The sequence below is a fragment of the Lutra lutra genome, chromosome 13, assembly GCF_902655055.1.
Source record: "Lutra lutra chromosome 13, mLutLut1.2, whole genome shotgun sequence".
NCBI classification, from domain to species: Eukaryota; Metazoa; Chordata; class Mammalia; order Carnivora; family Mustelidae; genus Lutra; species Lutra lutra.
The window spans coordinates 86,374,900-86,398,540 of NC_062290.1; the positions used below are offsets into that span (position 1 = coordinate 86,374,900).

Sequence of the window (23,641 nt, forward strand, 5' to 3'; positions counted from 1 at the left end):
GCTATCTTGAACCGGAGATCTAAAAGTAATAGGTGGTTTTTTCAGTTATCTTAAGTTGCTCTTGAATATTGTTATAGTACTTTTATATTGTTCAGAGTGCTTTTACATAATCTATTTAGCCCTCATGACAACCTTTGATGTAGGTGGGACATGCATTTTTCTTGTTTTACAAAATAGGAAACTAGGATTAGAGAGCCTAAGTAAGGGATTTACCAAAGGTCACTTGCCTAAGTAAGTTGCAAACTGGAATAAAGATTAGAGTCCAAATCTTCCCACTGATGGTCCAGTTAGCTCTATTTTTATTATATTAGTTTTAACTGGATGCAGGGTTTATCAGTGTCCTCAAGTTTTCAATCTTTCCTTCGTCTCTCCCCTCCTTCCTCCCTCCATGGTCTTTGTGCCTTATCATCTTTGAAATAGATCTCCATTCTCTTTACTAGCTCTTTAATTCTCTGTCTTCTTTTAATGTCTCATTTTTTAGATTAACAGATGGTTGGGCTTTTTGGGCTATTTTTGGAAAAAAAAAGCCAGGGTTCTTACATGGTTTCATTTTTCTGCAGGTTAATATACCTGTTCATGTGTAGCTACTCTTCACCTGTTAAGTGAGAAACAACCTATTTTTTTAGGAAGATTTTATTTATTTATTTGACAGAGAGAGAGATTACAAGTTGGCAGAGAGGCAGGCAGAGAGCTGAGCAGAGAGCCTGATGTGGGGCTCGATCCCAGGACCCTGAGATTATGTCCTGAGCCGAAAGCAGAGGCTTAACTCACTGAGCCACTCAGGTGCCCCACAAACTATTTTTTTAAAACTACATTTCTACTTAATTTTCCATTCTTTCCAAAGTCAATCAGGAAACCAGTGAAGATTGTTCTGTGTTGTCTGGTATTATTAGTGCCAATATGTAAAGGCTACATGTAGACTTTATGTGTCAGTGTGACTGGTTTCTTTAAAGTAGTTTAGACATGCATTCTGGATATAGCACATATTGTATCATATGCACTTACTGTTTACTTGTCATACTTACTTACTAGCTAAAAATCAACCTGTAACAGATCATCAAGAGTATTTGTGTCCCATACTCAAACACTACTCAAAGCTTTATTTTCCCAGAGACTTTGGAGGTGGGCTAGAGGATACTTGTGTTTGATGTGATAATGTAATCTTCTTATAGGATAGACTAAGGTTTGTGCCATAGATAGACCTCTTTTTTTTTTTTCCTGGAAGAAACACACACACACACACACACACACACACACAGTAACTTCATTGAAGCTATCTTTAGTGTCAGGTTTACTGAGTTGTACAACTCCAGGTTGGACCATTTATATTTAATTTTTAAAAAATTTTTATTTATTTATTTATTTGACAGACAGAGATCACAAGCAGGCAGAGAGGCAGGCAAAGAGAGAGGGGGAAGCAGGCTTCCCGCTGAGCAGAGAGCCTGATTCGGGCCCCCTCCCAAGACCCTGAGGTTATGACCTGAGCCGAAGGCAGAGGCTTAATCCACTGAGCCACCCAGGCGCCCCAAGGTTGGACCATTTATAAAGTACTCTGTGAATGGTGCCTTCTAGAGTTGTGCCAAAAGTCAGCCCTACTAGACTTAACTAATTTAAGAATTCGTAGAATATAATTTAATGGAAACATTGTAAGTTTGAGAGTTCTTTTATTCAGCTTAATTCTGTCAGTAACATCTTTTGTCTTATTTATTTTGTTATGCAAATTTTAAAGAGTACTGTTTACTAGGGGTGCCTGGATCGCTCTGTCAATTAAACATCTGCCTTTGGCTAAGGTCATGATTTCAGGGTCCTGGGATAGAGCCCGGTGTTGTGCTCCCTGCTCAGCAGGGAGTCTTTGCCCGCTGTCTCTCTCTCTCTCTCAAATAAATAAATAAAATCTTTTAAAAAAATACCATTTACTCTACTGTCCACGTACCTTACAGAGAAGATATAAGGATTGTTGCATTAAAAAAAATTATAATGGAGTTCAATGGAGATAAGGTGTTCTGACTATAGTGTGCCCTAGCTGTAGATGATAAGTAGTACCAGAGTCCCTGCTTATAACTATAAAATATTTCTTATAAAGTTTGAAAATGAGCATTACATACTTTGTTATTATATAGTCATACTTGTTTTTTTTTAAGTTGTGCTTATTCTTGTGGTTCACCTTTTTTCAAAGAGGAATTTTATTATTTGGTTCCATTGCATATATTAGCTTGTTTGAAATGTCATCAATTTGACAAAAACTTTCTTTAATCTTCAATTTTCCACTATGTAATTCCAAATCTAAAGCTAATGCTTTGCTTTTTAATTTTTCAAGAAAGTGTTGATCTTTATATTTTAACTGAAGTTTTTGATTCTAGCTATAATAGAAGAATTTGAAATATGTGGGAATAGGAAACATGCAAATATTATGGATTATCTTCCTTGTTTATAAGAAAAGGGTTTAGATGTAGATATTGACAAATCTTTATCCATGAATGGAAACATGTATCTAGTGTAATCCTGTATATATATTTTTAAACTGATTTCAGATAAAAGCTTTTAATTTGAAGTTAAAATATAGTATAAGAAAAGATTACGAAGTTTAAAACTTCTGAGCTTTTTTGTGACTGTTATCTTCTACATTTCATTAACTGTTTTTTAAAATTATTTCCTGTGTAAGTTGTATTTTGCATTCTTCAAGGAGTAATGTAGAATTTGTACAGATTTCTGGAAAATGTAGTTTTAAAAACCCAAAAGAAATCTCTTCCCATTCATCATCTCATGCTCCTGTATCCCCTAGTGCCAGGCTTTACACGTAGGTACATAATAAATGTTTGCACTGTACTCAGCTGAAGTTTTTACTGTGGCGTTGGAACGAGCCCTGTGAAAGAGCGGAGAAAACGATCGACCACACTGGATGTGCAGCCCAAGCTATTGTGTAGCCTTGGGATGTACGACTCTGATTTTTTACTTTCAGGATTTTGAGAGTCCCTGGTTCCCGCCAGGCTTGCTGGCTATGCTTCCCCCAGATTATTTGGCTGTAATGTTAGACAGGATGTTGGAGGCTGGGATTAAGGAGTGGCTGAAGATGCTTTTTCCATTGAGCACTCTTCCCCAGTTTCAAATTAACTCCTTAGACTTTTCATAAAGGGGTTTTTAAAAGTAAGGCAAAACTTTGCCCTCTCCCTTACTAAACCTGTAGCATCTGGCAGTAGGAAAAAGTACAGTGGGACTTATTGGCACCATGGTGCAGAGCGTTGAAGAATTCCATGTTGTGACAACACATCAAAATAAATTGCTGTCAACAGACCAAAACACCAAGTGCTGTGATTCTGTCTGACGTGTGAGGATGCAGACAGGCTGTCTTGACAAGTTGTGGTGGAGCACCTGCATTTGACAGAAGACAGTGATATAAATCTGATTTGCCTGATATGAAGCACCTAGATATAGTTAATGCCGGTGACAACAAGTCTGCATAAAATTTCCAAGACATGAGTCTGGTTTTATTTTGCCTCTATTATGTGGTATTATTTTTTTGGTCACATTTTGATACTCACTTGGTTCCCACTTATGTTCATAGTTTGGCCTTGAAAGATAATTATAAATAATAAACCCAGAAAATTGTAACAAATTAGGGTTTAAGTCAGTCTTTTTTTGGGGGGGGGGTTGTATTGCATAAGGCAATACCATTGCAGTTTCTCAAAGCAGAAGAAATGCAATGAATTTTTATTTTATACTAATCATAAAAGTAATCATAGTTGAGGTTGTATTAATTTTGTAACTTACAGCCAAAATATTGAAAATAGTGGGTTAAAAGTCATGAGTTACTATAAATCTTCTCCCAAGCTATATTTGGCTTTAAAGCCTCTAGAAGAGGTAAAATCATTGAATAGGTGGTTAATTTTTACCTTTCATTACCAATAAATGATAACTTTTTATAGTGCCAGCATATATCACAGCTCATTTAAGAATGTATAAAACATACCATAGCTCTGGAGTTTAATTATAGAACTTCCTACGAGCTTCTCTTTTTCAGTTCTTCATGTAACCACAGATACTTCATTCTGACAGTGGTAAACTAGTAAGAAATGCATAGAGATAGAAATTTCAATTACGTTTTTCTAATTACATCTTGAGATTTAAGAGATGTTAACATTGGGCTTTTGTTTGGAAGAAAGAATCCTTTTAAAAGCAAAGGTTCATAAAGAGGGTTCAGGTTACATTTCTGAAAATTGAGGGCAATTTTATAAAATGGAATTGAAGACAAGGTAATGTTAATTGTCTTCTTTTCACTCTTTTATAGTAACTAACTTGTTTGTAGCATTCATGGTAGGACTTGTCATTGTCCAGCTATAGAAATCTATTTGGTTTTTCCTGGTTTCAAAGATGCTGTTTCTTACTTAACTAATTTTTATCTCTTTTGAAGATTAGTTTCAAATTATAGCCAATTGTTGCTCAGAGAAACGGAGAGAAAGAATTCAGGTATTCCCCAAAGTTGAGAAAGCCTGAAAATCACACTGTCCACTATATAATTTTTAAAGGCATAAATTATTATTATTTTTTAAATTACCATTCATTCTTGACTCTATTGTTATTTTATCCCTTAAAGGCTGCTAATGAGAAATAGAGCCTCATTATGATTTTAAGGATGAGAAAGGAAGGCTTTTAATTAATGATATGTAAATGGTCTTGAATTGATTATGTTAGAATATCAAGAGAGATGGGTAGAAGCTGTGGTGTAATATATTTTAATTAAGAATTAATTAAAAATGATGGCAATTTCATAAAGCCTCACAGAAAATAGTGGAATTTACTTTCTGTCAGGAGTAAATTAGCCTGTGATTAAATAAAGGGCTTGCATTAATAGTGGAGTTATTTTTAAATTGTGCTATGAAGAATTATAAATTCTTTTCCTAAATAAGTAAAATTAAAGTTTAATATTTAAAGGTGGGTTGTAAACAGTGGCAGAGAACTGACATGCTTGCAAACCTAATACATTGTTCATTTGTTAGGGAAATTTTGTGTAAGTATTTTTAACCTCAGCATATACACTGTGTGTCTTTACAAAAATGGACTTTATCCTATTGTCTAGTCAGTGGTGATGTAAGGAATACTCTTACTGGTAGTCTTAACAGTGTTTTTCCTTTAGGTTTAGTATGCAGAAGATCTGGGAAAGTTCTTTACTAATCACTTAAAATTATTTTTAAAGGACTTATTCTTTGGCAGGGAGGGGGGTGTGTTCTTCTCTAGAGTTTAAAAACATTTCTTAGATGTGGTTTTTCTTTGTAAATAATAATACTTTTACTGAAAGTGATAGCACTTCATTCAGAATGCTAACTGGAGGTATTTCTTTGTGTCGAAACTTGATACTCCCTGAGCATGCTTTACATTCAGATTTAACAGGTGACATTACTTTTATGAACACAAATTTTCAGTTCAGAAAAGTTTTTAAAATGAATCTGTTTGATTTTAACTTGGATTATAATTTGACAAGTAAAAGAAAGGCTGTATAATCTAATAAATACATATATTTCATTAATGTTTCCCCGTATACTTATGTAGGCTATCATCTCAGTGTTGTAGCTGATTGTATTGGATTATTATTTAAAATTTCACGTAATACAATTGTGACATTCTCAACTTTAATTCAGTACTTCATACTTTATGAAATTCACATTAATGAGTAGTTGAATTTGGGTATTTTATAGATAAACTGTCTCAGCAGTTTTATTATTTGGGTGTACTTTGTTTATTTGTGTATGCTTTCTATATACTTGTGGGATTTTTGTTTTTTGCTAAGTAGCTAAAAAAATGAATTTTTCTTTGTTAGTAACTGTTACCATTCACTAAGTCTCACGGCCTATGGGCAAACCATTTAGCAAGTACATTTCTTGCATGTGAAGGTTTATAGTACAGCCATGTTTTGTGAAGCCACTATGATATTTGAAATTCAGAAATACAGGGGCGCCTGGGTGGCTCCCCTGTTAAGCATCTGCCTTCAGCTCAGGTCATGATCTCTGGGGTCCTGGGAGCCTGGTGTCAGGCTCCCTGCTCAGTGGGAAGCCTGCTTCTCCCTCTCCCACTTCCCCTGCTTTTGTTCCCTTTCTTGTTGTCCCTCTCTCTGTCAAATAAATAAAATCTTTAAAAATTTAAAAAAGTTTTCAGAAATACAGTTGTGGGAGAGGGTGGGGGAGTGAACATTCCCTGGTTCCTTCTGCAGGTGTCTATCATTGCTGCTGATTATTAATATTTTCAAATTTATCCCAGTCACCGTAGTATATAAAAATAGACACATTATTAAAAAAGTTGTCATGACTCTCTATATTTACTTTTATTCACTTGTCTGTGTTACTCAGAAAATGGATTTTATACACCTCTGTGTTTTAACACTTTGTTACTTTTATCTTAATGTTGATTTAAGTTGCAAACATAGTTTCAAAAAGACTGAACTTGGGGCGCCTGGGTGGCTCAGTGGGTTAAGCCGCTGCCTTCGGCTCAGGTCATGATCTCAGGGTCCTGGGATCGAGTCCCACATCGGGCTCTCTGCTCAGCAGGAAGCCTGCTTCCCTCTCTCTCTCTCTCTGCCTGCCTCTCCGTCTACTTGTGATCTCTCTCTGTCAAATAAATAAATAAAATCTTTAAAAAAAAAAAAAAAGACTGAACTTAACCTACATAATGTTTATACTGCTTTTTTTTAAGGGGCGAGATCATATTTTTTTGGTGATAGCTTTAAAGACTATTTTCTATGTTAGGTTTAGGGACAATTTTATATGTCACATGGTTCCTAAGATAGTTTTAGATGGCTCAGTTGTCTATCAGTGCCTCAGAATTTCTGTGGTAGCTACTTAGGATCATTTTGCTTTTTTAGAAAAATTCAAAAGGATCCAGTACATTTTTATTTTGGAGTTTAGAAATAGAAAAGAATGGTAAGAGAATGAATGATAGATCCATTGGGAAAGTTAAGAGATTTGGGAGGCATTATAATTAGAGAAAAGAAGATTAAAAAGGGTTGAAGAATTTTTGTAAGTTCAATGCTAAGTACTTGGTTTCTGTATATTATTTTTTCTTTCGTTAAAATGTAATTTTACTATTACCACTATTACTTTTCCTTTGTACTTTATACTTAATTCTGTCTTTAATAACAGAAGTTGAAACATAAGGAGGTGACCTTAAAATGAAAGCAGTACAGATTTTGATTGACTTTGTGGAAGAGCTGCTTGACCATTAGTGTGAAAGAGACCTCCTCAGTTTGTGAGACTGTATCTTTTGGTTTCTTTTGGAAATGTGCTAGATATGCCTGTAATCAAGGATCTTGAAGCTTCCTCTAGGGCCCTCCATTTCTGTCATCCCATGTTCCTGTATTGATCCCGTATTTGCAAGGAAGGTATGCCTTTAATTTCATGAAAATGAAATATCCTAATTAATTTGTGCTTGGCACAGGACACAAAGGCTTCTTGTTGTTGTTTTCCTAGTGGTAATCTCAAAGGTATATTTTAGGTCTAGTGAATCAGGCCTTCCTCATTTATAAGGATATTTACAAGGTCTCAAAGATAATATATAGACCTATTGTGACTGAATTTAAATTAGAATCTATATGATGAATTAAATTTGTCTAAAGATTTTTACTTTTACTTTTTAATTAACATTATTTTCTAGAGAAAGGGAGAAAATTAAATTTCCAAGAATCCCTCGTCTCAACTTTGCTTTCTGTAGCTCCAGCTCTTGTAATGTAACTGCATTCGGTACCATTTATTAAGAACTTGCTATTTGCCAGGCCTTGTGAAAAGTGCCTTACATGTATTCCTTTAATCTTCATATCAACGCTGATGTAGGTCATTGGTTCCCAAACATTATGATTTCAGGACCACTTTCCATGCTACACAGAATTATTGAGAACCATAGAGTTCTTTTGCTTTTGTGGGTTAATTTATCTCAATATTTACTATATTAGAAAGTTCTAAAATTTTATTAGTTTACTGTAAAGTAGCAATAATAAACTGATTGTGTTTTGGCATAAATAACATTTTAAAAGTAAAAAACAACTTGTCGTTTCCAAAAGAAAACAGTTAGATAAGTGCTGTTGTCTTGTAATTTTTGCAGATCTCTTAATGTCTGGCTTCAACAGTCTTATATTTACTCTGCATTCAGTCTGTTGTGATCTTCTACACTTCATGAAGCCCCTTGTAAACTTCATTGTATACTCATGGGCAAGTAAGAATGTAAAGGGAGACAACATCTTAGTAATATTGTGAAAATAGTTTTGACCTTGCCCGACTTCTGAGGGTGCCTTAGGGGCCCCAGGGTCCCTGGGCCACACTTTGAAAACCTCTGATTTAGTGAGTATTCTCGTTTTACAAGTAAATATAACTGTTTACTTCTGATGTGCTGTACTGCAGCAAATATCCATTTTTTCTGTCTTATTTGGTCTGTTTTTCAGAGGATCAATCCATGATTGTGATATCGCCAAGTTTAATCTAGTAGTTTACCTTATTTTGCTAGAATATCCTGTAACTCTATTTAATATTGCATTGGGAGACAAACTTTCTAAACGTTAACTGTGGGTGGCAGTTTCAACTAGTTCAATTCTAGCATAGTATCTTTGAGTGAGAAGGGCATTGACATTAATATTTAACTAGTTCCAAAAGTTAGAGCATTTAATTCTGGGGAAAAAAACTACTCAAGTTGACTATAGTGCAGAGTTCTAGCCTCATAAATTCCTTTATTCACCACAATCGTAGCAAATTTCAGGAATGATTTTTACCTAGTTGAAAATTTCCTGGCTCAAATCCTTCATGTGTAGGATTCTTTATTTGAAAGAAAGAAAGAAAGAAAGAGAAAGAAAGAAACTTCCTTATCTGAATCCTAATTACTTAGTTGCTGTTCTCATATCTTAATTATTTGTCCTGAATGATAGGAGTAACCTTCCTCTTTCTTCAAAATGTTTTTATGTGAGATTTGAGACAGGATTGAAAGTCAGATATCATAAGTGCTTGGTGACTTTAGCTTGTCGAGAGTATTCACCGATTAATGTAGGGTCATTGGTGATTAGGGGAATCTTTCCTTTGAAAAAATATCTATGATTATAAATGCTACAAAAACATCATAATGGTAATATCAGTGCTAAGTATTTAGACAGTTGAACTTATTGTGTGAAGACCTTATTGGGAAGAATAGATTGCTCTGTCCTTCAATTATGGGCATAATTTTAACCTAACAAAATTATGCAGTGTATAAATGAATGCATTTGAATGAGGTATTGGTAGAAATTCTGAAGTAGAGGGTCATGTAGGGTGTATGTAATTTTTATATTTTAATTTTTAATTATGAAATATTTCAAGCACAGACCATCCATAGTCTCTTCTGCTAAATTTGATAAGTGTTAGCATTTTGGCATATCTGCTTCAGATATTTAATAAGAAATAAACCCAGTTACGTATGGTTGAAGATTTCCCATACCTTCAGCCCACACTAACTTTCCTACCTACACAAAAGCAGTGTTTATCTTACAGCTAGTGCATATGCTTCTCATTTGCATTAAAAAAAACCTTATCTATGTGTTAATAAATAATATGTAGTATTTTTAGCATTGATATAAATTATATACAGTGCATATTATATATATAAGTTATATGTGTGTATATATATAATATAATGTATATTGGATATATATAATGTATATATATATATATATACACACAGATATGTATATCTGTATATATATATACAGATATAATGTTTTATATCTTGTTCTTTTCCCTCACCATTGTTTTCTGAGTGTATGCAATTTGATACCTGTGGATCGATTTCATTCATTTTAACTGCTTTTGTAGTATTCCATTGTGCACATAAACTTCATATACATTTCGTTGTTGATGGACACTTAAATTGTTTCCAAAGTTTTGTTATTATAAATATGCTGCACATTTATTCTTGTCCACGTGCAAGAACTTCTTTGAGGTGTATACCTGTAAATAAAAATGTTGGGTTATATGGGGCACCTGGGTGGCTCAGTGGGTTAAAGCTTCTGCCTTCAGCTCAGGTCATGATCTCGGGGTCCTGGGATCAAGACCCGCATCGGGCTCTCTGCTCAGTGGGGAGCCTGCTTCCCCGCGCCCCTGCTCTCTGCCCGCCTCTCTGCCTACTTGTGATCTCTCTCTGTCAAATAAATAAATAAAATCTTTTTTAAAAAGTTGGGTTATAAAGTATTCAATTTTATTTGCTGTTGCTGAATTGCTTTCCAAATTGGTTATACCAGTTTATATTGCCACCAGCAGTAAAACTATTTGATACATACCTTTGTTCTAGAATTATGCAATTATTTTTCAGAATCAGAGACCAAATTCATTTAGGACTTCAGTCATCTGTATCTTTATGTGTTGGGTATAGATATCAGTAGCTTTGAAGTTTGGACTTTTGATGGATATAGTAACTGGTATTTTGCTTTTTCAGAAGCTCTGATTTGTTGTCCAAAGTATTTATTTTGAGTTATTAAAGATAAATACAAAAGTCATTTAGTTAAATATACTTGCATCCATATTTTTACTAGGCAATAATTTTATTTTTGAACTGCCAGATCTGATATATATATAATTGTACTGCCTAGACAAATTTTCCATATTTCAGAGTAATTAATTTTTTAAAAAAATATTTTACATCCTGTATTTGGTTTCTTTCTTTCTTTCTTTCTTTCTTTTTTTAAGATTTATTTATTTATTTATTTGACAGAAGGGGAGAGAGAGAGATCACAAGTAGGCAGAGAGGCAGGCAGAGGGAGAGGGGGAAGCAGGCTCCCTGCTGAGCAGAAAGCCAGATGCAGGGCCTGATCCCAGGATCCTGAGACCATGACCTGAACCGAAGGCAGAGGCTTAACACACTGAGCCACCCAGGCGCCCCTGAGAGTAATTAATGGTTTATGGAGAAGTGCTCCAATGATATTTTTACTTGTTGAACATAATTTATTAGGAATCAAAACCAACATATTTAGGATGGGCCCAGAATTAAGGTTGTTTTAAGTTGTGGCATGTTGATATGCATGTCACAATAAAGATTTGTTGTAATAGAACCCTATAAAAGGGGGAGATGGGAATAAATACTTTATAGCTCTTCTGCTATTTGGCACCATTTTTAAATGTATTCTAAGCCTGTAATAAAATTTTACTGGTTGATCATTTAAATGCAAGGTTAGAAATAAATTTGATGATCCATCTGGAAAAATAAGATTGGTCAGTTTTTAAAACTACTCTTGACCTTTCAGTTAGCATATGAAGTTATATCAGACCAAACATAGTGGCTTTGGGCTATAGTTAAACAATTTATTTATAACAGAAAGTTATTGACCACAAGGTTCTCTCACATATTAAAAGTTTCGTAATGTATTTAGAATATCCAATTTATTCAATTTATTAGGAAATCAAAAGGAACATAGAGTTCTAAACATCATTCTGACAGATTTGTTTGCCCTTATTTCTATTAAAAGTATTGCAAAACCTTTGATTTGATGCTGAAAATCAGTATACGTAGGTCACCTTCTTTGTTCTAGGATAAACAGAATGCAGGCTTTCTGCAGTTCCCTTGATCAATGAGAAAATGCCTTATAGCAAAACCACATAGAGAGAATGTAGCTGTAGGTGATCCCCTGAGAGTGTTTTTGATTGGAGCTGGGAGTTTGGTATTGAAAGAAGAGGGAGACAGACAGGTTGTTTGAAAAAATTCCCATTAGACCAAATGCTTACGTTGGAGCCGTGTTACAGTATTTTTTCATAAAGAAAGTGCAACTTTATCAATTTTAAAGGTTAAAGGCTATTCATTGCATGATTGTAATAACGTGTTTCTGTTTTGGAATTTTTGTATACATCCATTGCACTTCATTAACCAGTGGACCAGAAATTTCATTTATTCATGTGCTGCTTGTCAGTCCTTCTTTTCTAGGATTTTGTTCTAGAAATGCATTATTAGAAAATTTATCATTTGGTTCTTAAAGTCAGGCAACTGCAGGTCATTTTCTTTAGCTAATACACTTGTCAGATTTATAGACAGCAAAAAGAGAGGAATAAACTTGATATGATTTCCAATTATTGTGATACATGTACCATATTAATATTGATAATCTTTGAGGAATTCTAATATCATTAGATAGGTAATCTCAATGTTTACTTTGCTAATCAGTCGGTTTCTGTACATATTCAAGTTTTGGTGCAATTTAGTTTCTATTCTCATTATATGACAGGAATATGTGCTTTAGTTTTGAGTATCTTAGCAGTTTGCTTTGAAGTTTTCCTTTCAGCCAAACTGTTAGGATGCTCAGTATTTTGATCTCCCTTTCCTTAAATTTAAAAACAAGCGACAAAGTACAAATATTTCAGTGTTTTCCTGAAAGAACAAAAGCAAAGTAATTATTTTAAGAAGACTCTAATTGAAGAATTAAAGTGCCACAGTCTTTTGAAGATTGGCTTGGTCCCGGCACTGCTCTGTGGCAGTGGAGCCCCAAACGCCTGGCCAAGCATCCCTTACCGACATCTGGAACCAGTTGCAATACATCACTGTCAAAACTGCTTTCTATACGTATCTGCATTTACACATTAGTTACCCACGCAGCACTCATCAAAAAAGCTGAACAATCTTGACATGGTGTCCCTTGTGGAACTGCAAAGGTGAACCGAAGTTGGGAGGCAGTGTCTCGCGTCACTGTCTGCTGAGCTCTTACAACAGGAAGCCTGATTAAAAGTGAAAGGAAAAATTTATCAGTTGCCTCAGCTCTGTAGACTTCAGTATAATTTTTTATTTACAAAAGGGATTTTTTTATATTATGGAAAGCATATGAATTATAAGCACCAAACTGATTTTATTTGTTTAGAAACAAGGAAAATTCTTCAATTTTTTAGTTGATTAGTTGAAAAAGGTTGCTTTGCATGTTTCTTAGACTTGCTATTAGCTAAACATTTTCTATTATATATCATTTTAGAGAAAACTTAAATTTAAAAAGTAGAACCATGAATTTAAATAAAATATTAATAATACTGTCACTTAAATTTAACTGAAGAATGGTATAAAATTTGAAACAATAGACCTTTGCTATTATATTGGCGATGATAATGCTTGTATTTATTAATTTTCAAAAAACCTGAATAATAGAAAAGGAAAATAGTTATTTATAGATGTTTGGTATTGTATATTTATCTGTGCTTTTGTATTATTGTTTTTGTTTTTTTTTTAGTTTTTATTAAAATTCCAGTTAGTTAACATACAATGTACTATTCATTTCAGGGGTACAACTTAATGATTCAGTGCTTACATACAAAACCCTATGCTCATCACAACAAGTGTACTCCTTAATCACCATTACCTATTTAATCCATCCTTTATCTGTGCTTTTGGAAAAGAAATATGAATTCTGACAAAAAAAATAAACGTTGGCCCTTTACATAAAGAACTATTCAGGAGACTTTGCTATCATATCCTCTACAATAACATAATAATAAGGATAACAATGGCTGACAATTACTGGACTTTTATTCATGTATTAGAAACATTCTATGTTATATGGATTGTCTTATTCAAACTTAATAAATAGGGTACTGTTTCCCTCATTCGATTGAAGGGAACCACGTTTAAAGCAGTTAAATGATTCACCCAAATTCATACAATTAATAAATGGTAGAGCTAGGATTCAGTCCCCTAGCAGTCTGATTCTAGAGCTCATACTGTTCTTTTGTTGTATTGTTTTTTTATTCATTGTTTTGTATGTTTTACTTTTTTGTTCTTTTTTTGTTTTACTTTTTATTATAAAAATTTCCAATTATATAAGAAAGCAGAGTATAGTGATCCCTTATATAACCATCAGCCAGACTTAATTGCCATCAATATTTATACATCTTTCATATCTTCTCCTACAACTTTTTTTTCCTGCTAGAATATATTAAAGCAAACTTATTTCATCCCTAAATATTTCAGTTTGCTTTTAAAGAAGATATTTTCTTCCTTGTGTAAACCACAGTGCCACTAACACACCTCACAAAATTAACAAGAAGGTCTTCAATTAACAGGACTTTCTTTTTTTTTTTTTAAAGATTTTATTTATTTATTTGACAGAGAGAGATCACAAGTAGGCAGAGAGGCAGGCAGAGAGAGAGGAGGAAGCAGGCTCCCTGCTGAGGATCGAGTCCTATGCAGGGCTCGATCCCAGGATCCTGAGACCAGAGCTGAAGGCAGAGGCCCAACCCACTGAGCCACCCAGGTGCCCCTAACAGGACTTTCTTAATATCATCTAGCATCTATTGAGATTTCCCGATTGTCTAACATATGTCTTTTTACAGTTGGGTTGTTTGGATCAGCATCCAAAATTCTCCATATACTGTATTTGAGTGTCATGACTCTTTTTAAAAAAAATGTTTTGTTTCATTTTTTAAAAAAGTAACCTCTATACCCAACATAGAACTTGAAACAACCCAAGATCAATTCACAACCCAAGATCAAGAGTCTCAAGCTCTACACACTGAGCCAGCCAGGCACCCCTGATTGTTAATGACTTTTAACTATCTTGTTTTGTTTTGTTTTTTTGAGAGAGAGAGAGAGAGAGAGAGCAGGGGAAGGGGAGAGGGAGAAGCAGGCTCCCTGCTAAGCAGGGAGCCCGATGTGGGGCTCGATCCCAGGACCTTGGGATCATGACCTGAGCCGAAGGCAGACGATTAACTGATTGAGCCACCCAGGCGCCCTTTAACTATCTTTTAAATTAGAGCAGATAGGGGCACCTGGGTGGCTCAGTGGGTTAAAGCCTCTGCCTTTGGCTCGGGTCATGATCCCAGGGTCCTGGGATCGAGCCCTGCATCGAGCCCCACATCAGGTTCTCTGCTCAGCAGGGAGCCTGCTTCCTCCCTATCTCTCTCTCTCTCTCTCTCTCCCTCTCCTTGCCTCTTTGCCTACTTGTGATCTCTGTCAAAAAAAAAAAATCTTAAAAAAAAAAAATAAATTAGAACAGATAAACACTGGACAGTCCCCCCTGCCTCCCACCACCACCGCACTTTTCCAGTACTGCTGACTTGTTGCCAGAATGGTTATCCTGTAGACTGCCTCACATTCTAGATTTTGCTGATTACTTCCTGTGGCATTATTTAATTTATGCCTCTATTCTTCACATTTCTTTTAGATTGGAAGTTAGATCTAAAGTTTGGTTAGATTTTTATCGTATCATAACAGTCATAAAGTTTGTCTTACTTTTTGTAATGCTAAGATTGTTCAGTGGATTCCAGTAGTGCTGGCCTGATCCTTTCACTGTAAAGTTCCTCGTTCATCATTTTTTTCTCCTAATGGTTTTACCATCCATGGATGATTAGTGCTCGAATTACTGAATTTCTTAGGGCTTGAGAATGGTAATTTCCAATTATTTTATTCTTTGTATTAGCCAGAATTCTTTAGAAGAGCTTTATTTGCTCTGCTAAGGCTAGTTGGTTATACTGAAATGTATTTCATACTGGAAAGGCAGTATAAAATGCTTAATTCTTTCCCTTTAATCATCAATTTCTAGAGTTATAAGATAGTGCCTTAGTATCTTCCAGTGGCCTCGCCTCACCTCTTCTCTCCTTCCTTCCTTCTTTCCTTCCTTCCTTCATTCCATCCTTCTTTCCTTTTATTTTTTAGTGGTTATTATGAAGTCTTGGCTTTCGCTATTTCACTCTATTTTAATCAGTTGCTGGCACTGTACTTTTTTGAATTGAGGTATTGATGCAATGTTACATTAGTTTCAGGTGTGCAATATAGTGATTCAACAAGTTTATCCATTTGCTATGTTCAACACAAGTGTATCTGCCATGGGCATTATACATTTTGATGCTGAAATTGTCCCACATTTATCCAGTGGGAGCCCTTTCTAGATGGCTCCTGTGTCCTTTTCACAAGAGTCTATTATTAGCTTTTATAGCTTTCTACTTTCTGGCACAACAAAATATGCCCAGCTCATCTTATATATTCCTTGCATTAGACCTGGAATCTATCATTTCTCCAAAGAGTCGTGGTTCTTTTTATTGAGGAATAATAGATAAATTCCACAATATGGGTGCTTACTGCTCCTGAGTTGTTTGCTTTTAGGGGAAAGGAGGGGGGGATGTTCACATTTATAATTCTAATTCAGATGTAAGATTATAGGGGTTTTACTTAACTTCTTCGATCTTGTATCTCCTTTATGCTAAAAATTGGGTTCATAGCAAAAGTAACATAATTACTTATTTTCTCTATTGTATATTATATCTGTAATTGCTTCAAAATAATAATAGACTTATTGAATCAAGTTAAATTCTTCTTGCAGTTTTTGGGGGAAGTTCCTTTCATTATATCTCCTTAAGGATTCACAAACAGACCACTGTGTGTGTGTGTGTTTTAAGATTATATCTTTTAAAGTAATTTCTATACCCAACATGGGGCTTGAACTCACAACCCTGAGATCAAGAGTCACATCTCAACTGACTAAGCCAGCCAGGTGTTCCCTACTGTGTTCTGAGGGCAGACTGAGACTATTATATCATTTAATTAGTCTTCAGTTTTTTGGTTTTTTTTTAAGATTTTATTTATTTATTTGACAGACAGAGATCACAAGTAAGCAGAGAGGCAGGCAGACAGAGAGGAAGGGAAGCAGGCTCCCGGCTGAGCAGAGAGCCTGATACGATGCGGGACTTGATCCCAGGACCCTGGGATCATGACCTGAGCCGAAGGCAGAGGCTTTAACTCACTGAGCCACCCAGGCGCCCCTAGTCTTCAGTTTTTAAGATGGTTCCCTCTCCTGAGTTGGAACCTGTGTGGACCCCTTCCAGTCTCAGTAGTTGGTTTCAGCTTCATTTGTGTGGGATCCCATATAATGCTGGTCCTTTTCTCTTTTGGGATGATTTTTTGTTGATGAGTTCTGGATTCAGCAGCTACCCCTTGCATACTTCTTGTTGCTATCACCACTTGCTGTTATTGGATGTGTTTTAGCCTATCTGTATTCTAGGATTTAGCAGGATTCCTTGAAACCTACTTTTGTAGATGTCAGGAGTGGGTTTATTCTTTTTCCTGGTTGCTCTCTCTGGTTCTGATGGTGAAATTTGGTGGAATTTAAAAAAATATCTATACTGTTGTTGTCTCATTTCTGGAAATTTCAGGGTCTGTGTAATGTTAACCACTGTATGATACTGCTTTGTGCTGCTTTTGCATGCAACCTGGTTTAAGAATGATTTCTTTTGAGCTTTATCCTTGGGTACTAATTATTGAGGTATGATTAGGAAAATGAGCAAGTAGGGAGAAGAAATTAGAATTTAAGTGTTTTAAGTTCCTGCAAAATGCCAAGAATGTGCTGGGAATGAAAAAAAAATACTACATTTTGTTGCTGAATCTTCATGATACCACCATAAATTTGTATTATCCTAACTTTATAGATTAGAAAACTGAGGAATAGCAAAGTTAAGTAACTTGGTAGCTAAGATAGCATGGCTAATAAATGACGGTGCCATATTCAGACTAATCCGTACCTGGCTCTAAAGCCTATACCTTTCCTGTTTATACTGTACTTACCTTCTAGAAACTTTTTGTACCATGGCCTTCAAAGGCAGCTTGCAGAGTACTTTTAGCCAAAGAGTTTTAGGTTGGGGCACAAGACACAAATCAACCTTCTCTACACTCAGGTTAATTCTCTTAAAACATTTGCACTGATTATGGGCTCTCTGTAGAGAGTCTTAAATTATTTTGCAAAACACTAGCTTAAAAGGTTGAGCAAGATATTTAAATGGTGTTTCATATTTGGTTCTTTATCAAAGATGAAGAAATTAGAGCATGTGCTATCATAAAATATATGTTGCTTCCAAATTCTTAGGAAAGTGCCAGAATGGTATTGCATAATAGAATGTTGTCCTGCCCACTGCCTGAATTCCTTATCAGTATTACAACTGATGTCCTCAGTTTTTTTTTTCCTGATGTCCTCCCCTGTCTCAGCATTATGCCAAGAAGTAGCGTCAGGCCTAAAGGTGGCATGTAGAGAACTGGTTTCACATTTGCTATGGAGGAGGTTCATGAGGAAAGCTTTGGGCAAAAGAAAAGAAGGCAAATGTTTTCCAGTTCTAGATTAGACTATTTTTGGAGAAGATAAGAAAAATGAAATTGGGTTATCTATGAAGAGATAATCTTTTTAGGCAATAGAATGGTTTTAGCACTTTAAAAAGAGAATTTTTTTCCTTCCCTTCCTCCCCTCATTTTTTCCCTCCCATTTCTGCCTATCAGTTTCAGCAAAATAGTATGATGTCTCCATTCCTTGGGTGTCAAGCATCAGAATTCAGTTTTGTTCAGTTTAAGTCTTAAAAATAACAACTCTTTTGAAATAAAATTCACATATCATACAATTCACCCACTTAAAGTGGGCAGTTCATTTTTTAACATATTTACTGAATTATGGAAGCATCATAACAATCAATTTTAGAATATTTTCATCACCTCCTAGATGAAGAAGCCCCATACTCATTTCTTTGTAATTGCCCCCTTCCCCAAGCCCTAGGCAACTACTAGGCTACTTTCTGTGTTCTGTAGTTTTACCTATTCTTAACATTTTAGATCAATGGGATCATATAATATATGGTCTTTCATGATTGGCTTAGCATTGTGTTTTCACGGTTCTTCCATGATGCAGCATATATCAACATTCCATGTCTTTTTATTACAGGATAATTTTCCATTGAGTGGATATTTTATTTATCCATTTGTCAGTTGATGGATATTTGGGTTGTTTTAGTTTTTTGGCTATTATAAATAATGCTGCTGTGAACACTGTGTACAAGTTTTTGTATGGACATATATTTTCATTATTCTTGGGAATACACCTGGAGTGGAATTGCTGTATCATGTGGTGACTCTGTGTTTAACCTTTGAGGAACTGCCAGACTGTTGTCCAAAGTGGCTGCACCATTGTGTATTCCCATATGCACTGTATGAGGGTTCCAATTTTAGTTAATTTCTTTTTTTTTTTTTTTAGATTTTATTTATTTATTTGACAGAGACAGACACAGCGAGAGAGGGAACACAAGCAGAGGGAGTGGCAGTGGGAGAAACAGGCTTCGCACTGAGCAGGGAGCCTGATGTGGGGCTTGATCCCAGGACCCTGACATCATGACCTGAGCTGAAGCAGGTTAACAACTGAACCACCCAGGCAGCCCCTTAGTTTAATTTCTAATAGTATTATCTGTCAGACAATACTGCTTGCTTCCTCTGAGCCAGAGATTCTTCTGGGTGCTAGGAATACAGCAGTGAACATGGCGGACAAGTATGCATCCTTCCAACACTGTACAATTAAGTGCAGAAAGACAGCCAATAAATAAGCCAATAAATAGAATAATTTCAGAGCATGATAAATGTTATGAAGCACTGTAGGAGGAGAGTTCAGAAAGAGTAGTCTGGGAAAGGTTCTTTGAGAGAAGAAAATTCGTGAGTCAAGACTCAGAAATGTAACTGGAGAGGGACCAAGGGAAGCAAAAACTCCAGTTAAGTGTCACCTTTTCACAAGTTTTTAAAGTGATAATCCTGATGTGATAGTGGCTAAAACTTATAATGGACCACTTGGTTTTACCTTTCTGTGATCTATTTATATCCCTTGCCTGCTTTTTTATTAGGTTGGCTTTTCTTACATTGATGACAGTTCTGTATATTTTGGATTCTAATCCAATAAAACATAGATAAAAGATATGCAGAGACAATTGTAAAAAAAGGTAACACTAATACCTTTTTTTCCCCTCAGTAATATCCATGCCCAACATGGGGCTTGAACTCACAACCCTGAGATCAAGAGTCACATGCTCTACCAACTGAGCCAGACAGGCACCCCAATACAAATAACTCTTTAAACATGCAAATAAAATTGTCCAACCTCATTCAAAATAAGAAAATAAAAAAACACTTATCGAGTGTTTATTATGTGCCAAACACAATTCTAAGCACCTTGTACATATTAACCCATCTAATTTTCACAAGAACATTTGAAATTGGAGTATTATAACCCCTATTTGACTGATGAGGAAGTGGCAGCACAGAGGTTAAGTTAGCTGCCCATGGTTGCACAGTGACTGCAGAACCAACTGAATGGCAGAACCCCAGAATCCATACTGTTAATCACTACGTTCTATTGACTTTCAAGAGTCAAAACAAAGTAAAACTGTGCTGAGCTTCCATTTTTCATCTATCAGATTGGCAGAGATCAAAAGTATGTTAACAGTGTGATGGAGTTGGGTGTCAAGACAGTCACTTTTAAAATTGCTGATGGGGGGCCCTTGGGTGGCTCAGTGGGTTAAAATTGCTGATGGGAGGGGCACCTGGGTGGCCCAGTGGGTTAAGCCTTCGACTTTTAAATTCAGCTCAGGTCACGATCTCAGAGTTGTGAGAACCTGCAGGGCTTGGCGCTTAGCAAGGAGTCTGCTTGAGATTCTCTCTCACTCTCCCCCTCCCCCCACTCAACGCTCTCTCTTCCCCCACCTCTCTAAATAAGTAAAGTCTTTAAAATTGCTGGTTGGAACGTAAATTGGTATAATCTTCTTTGGAGGGCAATTTGGCAGTATCCATCAGAATTTTAAAGAGTACATAATCCATTGACCCAGCAATTGTGATTCGTGGAATTTAGCCTTTATATATTTATATGTAAGAAATCTTACATGTATTCAAAGATAATTGCAACACTCGTTGAAATAGTACAAGCTTGGAAATAATTTAAATGTTCATTAGTTAGGGGACTAGTTGAATAAATTATGTTACTCCCATTCATTCTAATACTGTAACCCATAAAATAGAATGATTAAGTTCTTTATGTACTTGTTACGCGCTAATACAGACCAGTTTCCAGTGTATATTAAATTTAAGAAATTAAGGTACAGAGCAGTGTGTATATGTATTACATACATCTATGTCTAATAAAGGAAAAACTTATTTTGTGTGTGTGTGTGTATGTATGTATGTATTTGTATGTGTGTGCGCATATACCTATTTATCTATCTCCAGACATATATAAGAAACATGTAACATTATTTGCTTCTGGAGGAGAACAGGGGTTTGCATTCAGGAACAGAAAAATGACTTAAAAATGTTTTACTTTTCACATTTTGAATATGACCTTATATTAAAAATGCTAAAAAGAAAATATGCTTTAAAAGGAATCTAGATGGTATAATTAAGGTTTAGTAGTCATTTTGATCTGTTTCACAGTTTATTTTTCCGAATAGTGGAGGTCTCAAGAACATTAGTAGTGTTTACTTTTTAAGATTTTCCAAAAGGTAGCAAAGAGGATGAATCCTTAGTTGGCCTTGCCTTATTGAAGTGGTAGATGGAAACATTCTAATAGCAGAGCCAATGCTGTGTATGTGGTGCTCTAGGGAAAAACTGACTTCCCATCCTTTCCTTCTTCTTTTCTCTTCCTTTTATTTTCTAAGAACACTATGGACAGTAGGTTCTTGTTCTCACAATTTAAAGAAATTTTGCAATCCATGTGAACATTTGCTGCACTAAGCTACAAACTGCCTCCAGATTTGTAGTGCTCAGCTTGTAGCTCCTTAGTATCATCAGAAACTCCAGATGCATTTCGATAGACAAGAAGATTTGGGCTATAAATGGGAAATGATAAGAAGATATACATTGTAAGAATATGAAAAATCTCCTATCAAATCACACTTAGTATATAACCAGGTTATCTACATAAATATAGTTAAGTCTGTTTTTGCTAGTGTTGCAACTTGATGTTCTTTGTTCTTCATAAGATCAAATTGGACTCTGCTAGTGTCAAGTGACAAAGTGTACCCAACACTATCTGTTCGTACTAAAACACAAAATATTTGGAGAGAACAAAGCCTGGAAATGGTGGCTGGTACAGTATTGTCTAGACTTCAAAGGTAGGGTACTAATCTGAGAAGATTTGATGAAATGCAGAGAATAAAGTAGAATTTTGAAGTTGAAAAGAAGATGGATTTTTCTTTTTTTGGAGAGTGTTAGAGTTTCCAAAGAGGTCATATATAAGGGATGACAAATTTTTGCCAAGGTAGAAGAAAACATGGAGGCAGAAAGGTAAGATGGAGATTTTTTGTGGTGCTTAACACTCACGAGAGAAGAATGGTTCAGGATACGAGCTTTGGAGTCAGAGACTTGGGTTTGGGTCCCAGATTCACTGCTTCCCATCTAGGTTGCCTTGAAGAAGTACTTAATAACCATTCTTTGTTACTTTTCAAATTCTAAAGTGGAGTTAGGTATAGTGCTTATTTTAACCCTATAGAGTAGTTGTGAGGATTAAATGGAATTGTGCATGAAAGCTTATTGCCAAGTGTCTTGTACATAGTAGGTGTTTAGTAGATGTATGTTACTATTTTATTTTATTTATTTATTTATTTATTTATTTATTTATTTTTTTTTTTTTAAAGATTTTATTTATTTATTTGACAGACAGAGATCACATGTAGGCAGAGAGGCAGGCAGAGAGAGAGAGAGAGAGGAGGAAGCAGGCTCTCCACTGAGCAGAGAGCCCGATGCGGGGCTCGATCCCAGGACCCTGAGATCATGACCTGAGCCGAAGGCAGAGGCTTTAACCCACTGAGCCACCCAGGTGCCCTTATTTATTTATTTTTAAAGATTTTATTTATTTACTTGACAGACAGATCACAAGTAGGCAGAGAGGCCAGCAGAGAGAGAGAGGGGGAAGCAGGCTCACTGGGGAGCAGGGAGCCCAATGCGGGGCTCGATCCCAGGACCCCGGGATCATGACCCGAGCTGAAGGCAGAGGCTTTAACCCACTGAGCCACCCAGATGCCCCGTATGTTACTATTTTAATGGTAATTTTGAGGTGAGAATCAAGTGAATATTGTTCATTATAGGTTTGAAGACTCAAGAGGCAACATGATATATAAAGAGAAGTATACTTAGATTCAGAAGATCTGTCACCTGTACATATCTATACATTGAGTAAATTTAATTTTTTGTGGCAATTAAGTTAGAATGAGGTCAAAAAGAAAGAGGAAAGATAAAGGGATAGCCTTGTAATAAAAATTCTTTCTCTTTGCCTTTCATTTACCTAATATATGTAACCTACTTTATATTTAACTTCGGTGAGATTGAAGGTGATAATGAGAAGATACATAGGAGTTCTAGACATATAATAGATGCTCAACAAATGCTCATTTTATTCATATAATTCTTCATCTGCCCTGCCAAAGGAAGAAATGGACAAGAATTCTTGAGAAAGAGGATTCTAGGAAATGAAGGATAAATGGAAAGATTGAGGGTAGAGGCAAACACTGGTTGCCAGGTAGTTAGGTTATAAACTCCAGTGGTGTTGAATGAACAGATGTAACTCCTTATACAATAGAAGTTAGCAAGATTTAACGTGAGCAGACAGATGAAGAAAAGCCAGAGATTTATGGGGAGATTAAAAGCTTAGAAGCCAGAGAACATATCAGTCCTGCTGACTCTGATAGGATAGTTAGGGAAGATGTTTTAGATATGTCTAGTTTTGGATGATGGTACAATGTCCAAGTATATACATTGTGTGGACAACAAGAAATGGAAGACGGAGAAAGGGTAAGCAAAAGGGATATTGTTGGCATATGATTTTTAAACAGTACAAAATTGTCTTTTCAGTGACCTTCCTGTTTATGAAATTGAGATAATGAACTCCTGACATCTAATA

At 35.6% G+C, this 23,641-nt stretch overlaps 1 protein-coding gene and 1 non-coding gene across 4 annotated transcripts in view; one reads left to right on the forward strand and one right to left on the reverse strand.

Annotated features, from left to right (window-relative positions):
* Nucleotides 1–23,641, forward strand: part of PBX3 (PBX homeobox 3) — a 217,795-nt gene that overhangs the window by 64,833 nt on the left and 129,321 nt on the right. The gene's annotated exons all lie outside the window — the stretch shown is intronic.
* Nucleotides 19,733–19,805, reverse strand: TRNAK-CUU (transfer RNA lysine (anticodon CUU)). Its single transcript has one exon. It is a non-coding gene; the product is annotated as a tRNA-Lys (tRNA).